General features: G+C 43.7%; 1 protein-coding gene across 2 annotated transcripts in view; it reads right to left on the minus strand.

Annotated features, from left to right (window-relative positions):
* Window positions 1-9,480, minus strand: part of LOC142495691 (ankyrin-1-like) — a 538,760-nt gene that overhangs the window by 420,806 nt on the left and 108,474 nt on the right. The window lies entirely within an intron of this gene.

The raw sequence follows: 9,480 nt of genomic DNA on the forward strand, positions 1-9,480 counted from the left end.
AATAACACCTGATGGGAAGAAGTACTTCCAGTGAATGAAGGTAACTCGGGTTTTTAACCTAATTTATTCAGTCCAATATCGACATTTCGGCTGTCACAGCGGCCTTTTTCAAGAGTGACTGTGCTTTCAGACATAAAAGTGACATTTAAGCAAAAGGAATCCCTGCCCCAAGGGGTTACAATCTAATTGGTAAGTACGAGGAACGTACAGAGACAGTAGGAGAGTGTTCTGGTAAGTGCGTCTGCAAGGGGTCAAGGTTTATGTATGAGATTTATAGTATCGGCCAGGGAGCTACTCGTATGCTTCGTTAAGCAGGTGTGTTTTAAGATGGATCTTAATGGTGGACAGAGAGGGTGCTAGTTGGATATTGAGGGGGAGGGCATTCCAGCGGTGTGGGGCAGTCAATGGGAGAGGGCTTTAGACACAAAGGGTAGAGAGAGATGTTTGTAAAAAAAACTTAGAATTTTTATAGTTGAAATTGCGTAGAACAAACATGTACGTGTGTATATGTATATATAAATAATATTATAAGCTAATTATCACAACAAGAGATGCAAAAAAATAGCAAAGCCCAGTTACATAACTCAAAGAACTAACTAGCTTACAGCAATCAAAACATATGCAAACGAGGTGTGAACAATATAATCAACACAGGAGACACTATTAAGGAGGGGAGGGAAGGTGGGGGAGGGAAGAAAAAGGGAATAAGCGGGGCAACGTTTCGAGGCTCCTAGCCCCTTCTTCTGGCCCATTCCCTAGAGTCCGTTAAATCTAGATACTTCCCTTTTCCCTGAAGAAAAACAAGTGCTCCTAGACAAACCAAAAACACATCAGAGATGCAATTAAAAATAAAGAACTGTATGTTGAAAGAAATCCCAAAATGGGAGATAAAGCACAAAATAGCTCAAATTATTGAAGTGCTATTGGCATACAGATAGGCTGTCACATATAAAGCAGCTATGTCATAAAATTATTCTAGAAAATAATATACCAGTGAACCAGTCTGCTCCTTACAATTAGTTATACACATTGCTATATCAGAACCCTATAGGTAATAAGACTATTGTGACGGTGAGGGGGTAGCCAGGCCAATAATAAAGGTATTATGCCAGGCTGGGTGCCCCTGAACCATATTGGGGAATTGTGGAATGTCAGCTCTGCAGCCCAATGATGGCAGAAACACTGCAATTGTAATAAAAATGTATGTGTGCTTTGTATCTCCCACCAGGTATAAGGTGGCGAGAGAAATGTATTTTCAAAGTTTAAAGTGTATAAATGCAGCAGTGTTTCCCTGTGAAAGTATAAAGGAAAAACGGTTTAAAAGTCCGGCGCTTGGCAGCATTGAAAGCGGCTTTTTGCTAACTTTGGCTAGGAAACTCCTAGAGCGCTGAGATTTGCTGTGAGCGCCGTTCAGTTAACACCATGAAAGTTATGTAGCGCAATTTTTATACATTCATATAAAAATTGATGAATGAAAGTCCCCCTATTTTAATTGTATCAGTAAGTTGGGCACATAGGGATTTAGAAATGCATGGCAGGAAATTCCTGCAAATGAACGGAGCATCTCCAGCCCCGGACATCTAACACACCCCGGTGGCGTGCAGCCGTGATGTCGGAAAAAGTCCGGAGTTGAAAGGCTCCGACCTACTAAGGTGTGAAGTGGGGAGGGAGAACCCAAGTACCCCCATCTTAGTGAAAAGTCCGGGCAGTCTAGCAAATGGTGACTCGCCCAGACTGAGTGTCGCCAGGTAAGGAGGTTGGGTCTCATATGCTAAGCGGCAAAGGTGTGAGGTTCTGGCATGCCCTTAGCAGAATGAGAAGCCACCTCTTCCAAGCTTGCTAAGAAATGGCAACTCCAGGATAGGTGGGGAAAATTATTCCCATGGCTGCACAGGTTAGGTATAGAAGTTTTAACCCTATAAGAATCCGTGCAGCCCATCGGGAACCAGATTAATCTAAGATTCACCCTGTAACAAGATTAACATCGTAACTAAGATTTGTAACAAGCTTCAAGAGTTCGTAAGAACAAAGGTTCCAAGATCCAATACCACAGTGGCAGAACGAAGGAAGCAGCTCCGGCGGAGTAACAGTGGTTGCGAGAGGCGCCACTGACCCAAGACTGTTTCCAGCTCTGTTTGCGAGCAATCCACGCCCCTGGGAAATTGCTCCTAGAGACATTTGTTTCCAAGATTTAGTTTTGAGAAGAAGTTTTTTCATTTGCCCCCGTCCCAGTAAGTGTATTTCAAGTGTAATTGTGTAACATATTGTGGATGTCATTTGTGTAAATAAATTACAATTTATTTTATCTTTTCGCTTTGCTCAATCAAAGGATCTGGGTATAAATGTGTTAAAAGTGCTGGTCTCCCGTGACAGATATAAATAACTGTTCTAGAAAATAATATAACAAAAAACAAAAATGCCGAAAGCTACTTCCATTGTGCCAAAAATATACAGTGCAATACCTATATATCTCTTGTAAAAAGGGTCATTTAGTTTAACCCTTTGGCCATAGCTTCTTAAGCCTTATGCCACTTACAAGGCATGACCGAAAGCAGGTCCTAACACTCACCTGGGTTTTTGCCAGGTTATGACAGATCCAATGTGATCATTCTTCCTGTAATTATACAGGTAAATAAGAATTTTAACCCAGGTGAGTGTTAGGACCTGCTTTCGGTCATGCCTTGTAAGTGGCAGCAGGCTTAAGACGCTTTGGCCAAAGGGTTAAACTAAATGACCCTGTTTACAAGAGATATATAGGTATTGCACTGTGTATTTTTGTCACAATGGAAGTAGCTTTGGGCATTTAGTTTTTTGTTGTATACATTTAGCCACGCCCACTAGCACTCCTTTTGACACTTATATGCATATATATATATATATATATATTATGTGGTAATGGTTGGGGTTTCTCAGAACTTGTTGGGAATCTGCGTATTTTGCTAGAAAATAATATACCAGAGAACCAATCTGCTCCTTACAATTAGGTATACACAATGCTATATCAGAACCCTATAGGCAATAAGGATATAAATAACTGTAGTACACGAAAAGGATCAAACCAACTGGTGCCACGGATTGCCAGACACCTCAAAGAAAGACTGCTCTATCCCTTTTGTTTCCACTTACAGTACTTGTAGTGGTCGCATTAGAAACATTATTCTTTGCCACTGGCATTCACTAAGTACCGATGCCGCATTAGCACCTGTATTGTCTGCTAAACCACTTTTCTCATACAGAAGAGGTAAAAACATTAGAGATCATCTAATCAAGGCCGACTTAGGGGGAACCATTACTAAACAAACATTTCTAGGTACACCTCGAGTTGGTTGCTACAGATGCTGTAGTTTTGCTCAATGCAGTAGCATATAGGAAGGAGACACTTTCACCCACCCTATGACAGGTAGGAAGTATCAAATTAAGACTTGCTATACTTGGCTGTCCTGTAATGTCATTTATCTCATCAAGTGCCCTTGCGGCATGGGCTATGTGGGGGAGACCACCCAATGTGTTAAGGATCGGATTAGACAACATAAGGCTGCCATTCGGAGGGGGGGTGAAGAAGCTCCGGTGGCACACCACTTCACACGAGCTGGGCACACAGTGAGCCAACAGCGGTTTCAGATCATCGATGGTGTGGAAAAGAGGCACAGGGGCGAGAACATGGTTACATTCCTATTGCAGAAGGATGCGAGATGGATTAAAAAGTTGGGAACTATGATCCCTGATGGGATCAATAAAGAATTAGATTTGAGTTGCTTTTGAGTGTGTACCTGCTCCTTTCCCATTTTTTGGACCATAGGGATGTGGCTTGTGGTACTTTTACATTCTGTCTCATATACCTCTGTGGTAGTGATACTATGCCCTTAATCTTTCCACAGACCCTTCGTACCAGCAGGTTGGGCCGTTGTCCGTGTGTACTGAAGGGTGTTCCCTGGTCATCGTCTCAGCCGATCGCATCATACCTTAGTCCTATCGTTACTGATCTGCCCTTATATACTTTGGTCTCTCCCCACCTCTACCCTGCTGGCTTACTGCTGATTATGGGCTCAGTAAGTGTCCCTTTTGATCACTATAGTGTTTGCCTCCTTTGCAGGTCACATTGTCTGCTAGTAGTAGGGTGGGTCTGGGTATTTGAAAGTGTCCCCTTCGCTTTTAATCAATCAACCCCCCCCTCCCCCCCTTGGTGTGGAGTAGGGCTTTAGTATGGTTTTATTTGATTTGGGAATGTGTCTCACTGATGTTTTGTTTGTGCTTTTCTACATGCAAATGTGCACTCCGTCCCTGCTGAACCATGTCTACTGAGCACCACTATCATCTGCTCCGGTTAACACAGTGGATCAGGCAATGGAGGCAGTCTCATCCTGGCATCCAGTGACGTAACGACGCTGAACAACATCCTCCTGTGTAGCAGCGGCTGTTTTCCCCATCACTCTCATCATTTTGATCTGCTCCGGTAAACAAAGCGATTCAGCCAATCGAGTCATCCATATGGTTAGCAGCGTCTTTCTATCTGGCATCAATTGGTCCAAACGGTTCAGCCTATAGGAAGCCACCTCGACGGCGTATAGCCACGCCCCCATGCATCTTGGACACGGAAGCAAGGGGTTTAAATACGCCTCATTTTGAGAAGATCGGCAAACTCAAGGCAGCTGGCAGCAGTTCTCCAGTGTTCCCGTCAAATCGCGAGCTTGTTACCTTCGAGCCCGGACTTATTTTGTTCTCATTGAATCTAGTCCTCAACCCTTGCTTAGATTCTTTAAGATTAGTAGTCATGGTGGGAGTCTGTTTAGTAGCCATGCCTGACTGATCTTGACTCCTTAACCAGTCTTATTGTGGTTTGACTTTAATCTGATAGACACGCTTGGGCTTTTTTCCTTATTAAGCTGGTTGAGTTATCAGTTCCATATCGTGATTTGTTTGGAGGTTAGGATCAAGGGAGAGGGAAGTACCTGTGGACGTATAGACTGTATGGAACGGACCAGAAGGGCCTCATCCCCTACACGTTGCCCCCCTCTACTTACCTATCATTTTATCCTCGTTTTTGCTTTTCACCCCCTCACACCTTCCCCACCCCCTCCCTACCGTTGTTTTCCCTCCCCTTGTCTTCCCCTGTCCGTATCCTCCATCACACACACTTTTCCCTCATTTGCCATTTAGCACCTGGAGTACAGTTTACTCCCACATTCTCCATTCTGAATATCTTTTTGTGATTATATGCTGTCACATTACATTTTTATTGATTGCAGATTATCTGTTCTTTTTATAATTGTCTGCTGAGAACTACAGTATTTTGTTTATTATTAAACCAGAGAACCTTTTGTAAAATAACCAGGATACATTTTATGGTGGGAAAAGCCACAGCATTTTACTAAACATATAAACACAAATGCAGAACGCTGCAGCTTGGATGCCGAGACGTGTTTCTCGCTTTGAGCATATCACTCCCATCTTACGCAATCTGCACTGATCTTACGGGTTCGGTTCAAGTTGGCCGTAACGGTCTTGTTTGAAGTTGTGGAGGGATACTTGCTATGATCTCAGGTCCTCGGGGGGGTGTCCGCCTCTCCGTGCCAAGGGTACTGCACCCTACACGTGGTGGGCCTTCTCATGTGCAGCTTCAGAGGTCTGGAACTCGCGACCACTAGAGCTCAGGTGTATATCTACTTTACCACTGTTTCGGGCTCGGTAGAAGACTTCCTTCTGGCTTTTCCTGTCTAACAAAACAATTGGTGCCACTAAGCATTGACCTGTCTTATTTGATAGATGGCAAGTCGATTTCCCTGATCTCCCCGATTTAGAGATCCTACTTTCTGGATACAGGGAGGAATACACGATTACACTAGACACTAATTTGCACAAATTACAATTCAAATTGATAAATCGTGCCTTCCTGGTTTCCAGACAACTAAATCCATTTCGAACTTAAACAGAGAGTCTGTACAAAGTTTGGGTGCATGGACGCTACAATTGCCCATTGTTTGTGGTACTGTGGAAAGATCAGGAAGTTCTGGAATAAAACTTTAAATTATTTGATTAGGTTGTTTCATATAAGACTGTCTTTGGACTATAGGGTGTTCCTATTTGGGTATGTGGAGGGCCCAGATGGATTTTCTGCCCAGTCTGGCGGGAATGATCACACTGGCTGCTTGAAAACTGATATTGGTAAATTGGCTAAAACCGTTCCCACCAAGTATCAATCAATTAGAATCCATTCTTTTTCACACTATGATTACAGAAAGGTTTGATACACTTTCTGATATCTCTAACAGAGCTGGGAAAATTATGGAAACAATATTTAAACAACTTGCATCCAGAGGTCTTTAAAGAAGTCATGGCTCCGATCAAATACTCTGAATATCAGTTGAGGGGAACTGTTGAGGGATTAATATCAATATTGAGGGGAACCTGGCAAAAACGGAATCTGTTATAGGGATTGAGATGGAGGTTTTCTGGATGGATATTAAAGGATTGGAGTCTGCTGCTCTCCTCCCCTCCCCCTCCCCCGCCCCAGCCCCCAGTTCTTTATTTTGATTTTTTGTCTTTCCAAAAATGGAGAAGAAAACTTTCTATTGTTGTACAATGTAACTATTGAACAGCTATATACAATCTGGTTAGAAAAGTAAGTAGGGTTCCAAGTACACGCATTTAAAAAAATAAGTGAACCAAGATATATGGCCAAGATATATAGTGTGTTGATTTTCTATAAAAGAAGGAATGTTGCTGTGACATGTATTCCGCATTTAGGATCCATATTGGCCATATATTAGTTTTCTTTTTAGGTGTTTATCTATAATATTGATGGGATATTACTGTGAATACGTGTCAACACCTGTTTTGTATTATGTTCACTTGTAATACAGAATAATACACTCTGGTCCCAGGAGAGACTGACCCCTTAAACATGTCACTGCCATTAGTACACTCTGGTCCTAGGAGGGTCTGAGCTTTTAAACTAATTATACTACAATAATTAGCCAGTAAGATTACTGACCATATATGTCTGGAATTAAACAGTCCCAATGAAAATAGAAATATGAATTATTTTACTGGGAGAATTGTACATTAAGTAGGGTTTGAACGGTTCTTATTGAGTAGCCTCTTTCAATCCCAAATTACTTGTATGGGATTAAAAATGCAGATTGAAAGTTTTTATTTATTTATTTCTAAAATATTTTACCAGGAAGTAATACATTGAGAGTTAACTCTCGTTTTCAAGTATGTCCTGGTGCTGTTTGGGGGTTTCTCGTGTTCTGAAAATGCCAAATATAGAAAGAGCAGCTAAAAATAGAAACCAGAAATATGACGATCCTATTGTTTCCGATTAACCGGCTGTATCTTGAAGAAACAGGTCTCAGCAGGTATTGCCCCATGGGAATATTTTAGCAGGTAATAGTTCATAGAAAGTCACACACAGGGGAGTCAGAGATCCTATATAATTAGGGGGAGGGGCAGAGACCCTATATCACTGGAGGGGGAGGCAGAGCAGGGGCGCTCTATCCCTCAGCACACATTGCGCCATCACATGTATACATATATATACATATACCCACAGGTATGTAAGGCACATTTTTGTTTTAGTCTTCCAGCAGCTACTTTGATCTTTCAAATTGGCTAAAAGTCTACTATGCAGTGTCCCTGTGGGGCTATAGATCAAAGACTCTACTGCTTAAGTGGCACAAGTAGCACCAGAATACTTTAATATATAGCCCCTGATAAAGGGCATTGGCTGAAACCTGCAATCTCTTGGGCAACAGCTAACTGCGGCACTACTGTCTCGGGCATTCACAAAAGGCTTGATGGGTTAGCCATGGTGCCCGTAGGGCACCGCGTAGGGGACCCCTGATCTATACACACATGTATAGAAGGTAATGAACTATACAAAGCACATTAATCCGGTGCTCCAAAAAAAACTAAAAAGGTGTATCACTGGGGGCGCTGTAGAAAAGATAAATAGATCTAAATGAGGTCTACACCTGTGTCTCAAGATAGGAGTGCAGGCCATTGGATATGAGTGTGTACATATAATGCAATGTCTCTATAGAAATAGATATAATGTGGCTTAACCAACAACTGGCTGATCTCGTTCAGCACAAAACTGTTGTAGTTTGCTAGTCACGGACCACAGGTTAGGCTGCGGTCCCAGTAATGTCTGTGACACGCGCGCCCGGCGGGGGGGGGGGGCGGGGGGGCGTCGCGTGCACAGCGCTAACCGCGATCTGTGGTCTGACAGGGCGAGAGGGAGCTTGCGACGGGGCGTGGTCGGGGATTAGCGGGAGCGTGGCCATTACGTCACGCGGCTAGTTCGCCCTCATTGGATGAACCGCCGGTGGGGGCGTGGCCACGCCTCCGTCGCAGGGTTTGAACTCAATTTCATTGAGTTGAAAAAAACCTGCAGCACGGCGCGCACCTTCAGCGGGAAGGTGCGTACTGGGCCCTCCCCCATTGAGGGGCGGTGCTTACACGCACAGCACACGCCGCGCGCACAGGCTGTTACTGGGACCGCAGCCTAAGTCTCTGACAGCTTCCAAGAATCCAAAACCTTGCGTCAGCACGAAACTTCGCTCAGAGGATCCCAGGGGCCGCCACGGCAGTAGCAGGGAAGGGGATCACCGTGCGGTCATCCGTCACTCCAAGGAAAGATGTAATCCCCAGTCGTGCGGGCTAGCTCATAGCAGGGCTCCTAACCGCAAAGTGGATGTAGATGCACTCCCTCTGTGAACGTCAGGTTGTTCACAAGCCGTGCAGCCCCTCCATTGAGCATGCACCCTCACTCCACAGGTACCGGAGGGAGGCCTCAGAGTAGGTATATGCCGACCGTTGCAGCGTCTCCAGAATGGCGTGCCTCCAGGTAAGTAATCTAAATCATGTGGGCTTCATCTGTGGCCCCCAACTTCTGGCCACTCCTGCAGTTCGCTCTCCTCTCTCCTCAGTATAGATGAAGTGGAGTTGTTGCTGGTGTCAATCAAAGAGACAGACATGCAGAAGCACACACATAAGTCAGGCATACATAACCACACGCAGACATTCAAACATACATACATACATACATACGCACGCGCTCAGAAACATACAAAAACACATAGGTACACACATATAGGTACACACATACACAGATATGTAGACAAACACATACATAGAATTAAATTACTACCATTGATCTTTGGATCTGATGAGGAGGCTTCTCTTCCCCTTGGTAAGTGTGCCGTGCATCTATATGGAAAACATGTCCTGTGTTCTATGATGTGAACTCTTGAAATTGATTCCTAGATTATATGCGTTTAATACAAGGAGGCTTCTTTTTCTAAGAGATAGCAGCAGAAACACACTCCCTATAGGCCTATGATTCAGAAATCCCACAAAACTGGGGAGGGGGGAACAGGGACCCAACATTACTGGGGGTGGTTGTGGATTATTAGATAACCTGATTAATACAGTATAGTATATGCAGGAGAGAGAGGTAATACAATGAGGGCATTTCTA

The sequence above is a fragment of the Ascaphus truei genome, chromosome 5, assembly GCF_040206685.1.
Source record: "Ascaphus truei isolate aAscTru1 chromosome 5, aAscTru1.hap1, whole genome shotgun sequence".
NCBI classification, from domain to species: domain Eukaryota; kingdom Metazoa; phylum Chordata; class Amphibia; order Anura; family Ascaphidae; genus Ascaphus; species Ascaphus truei.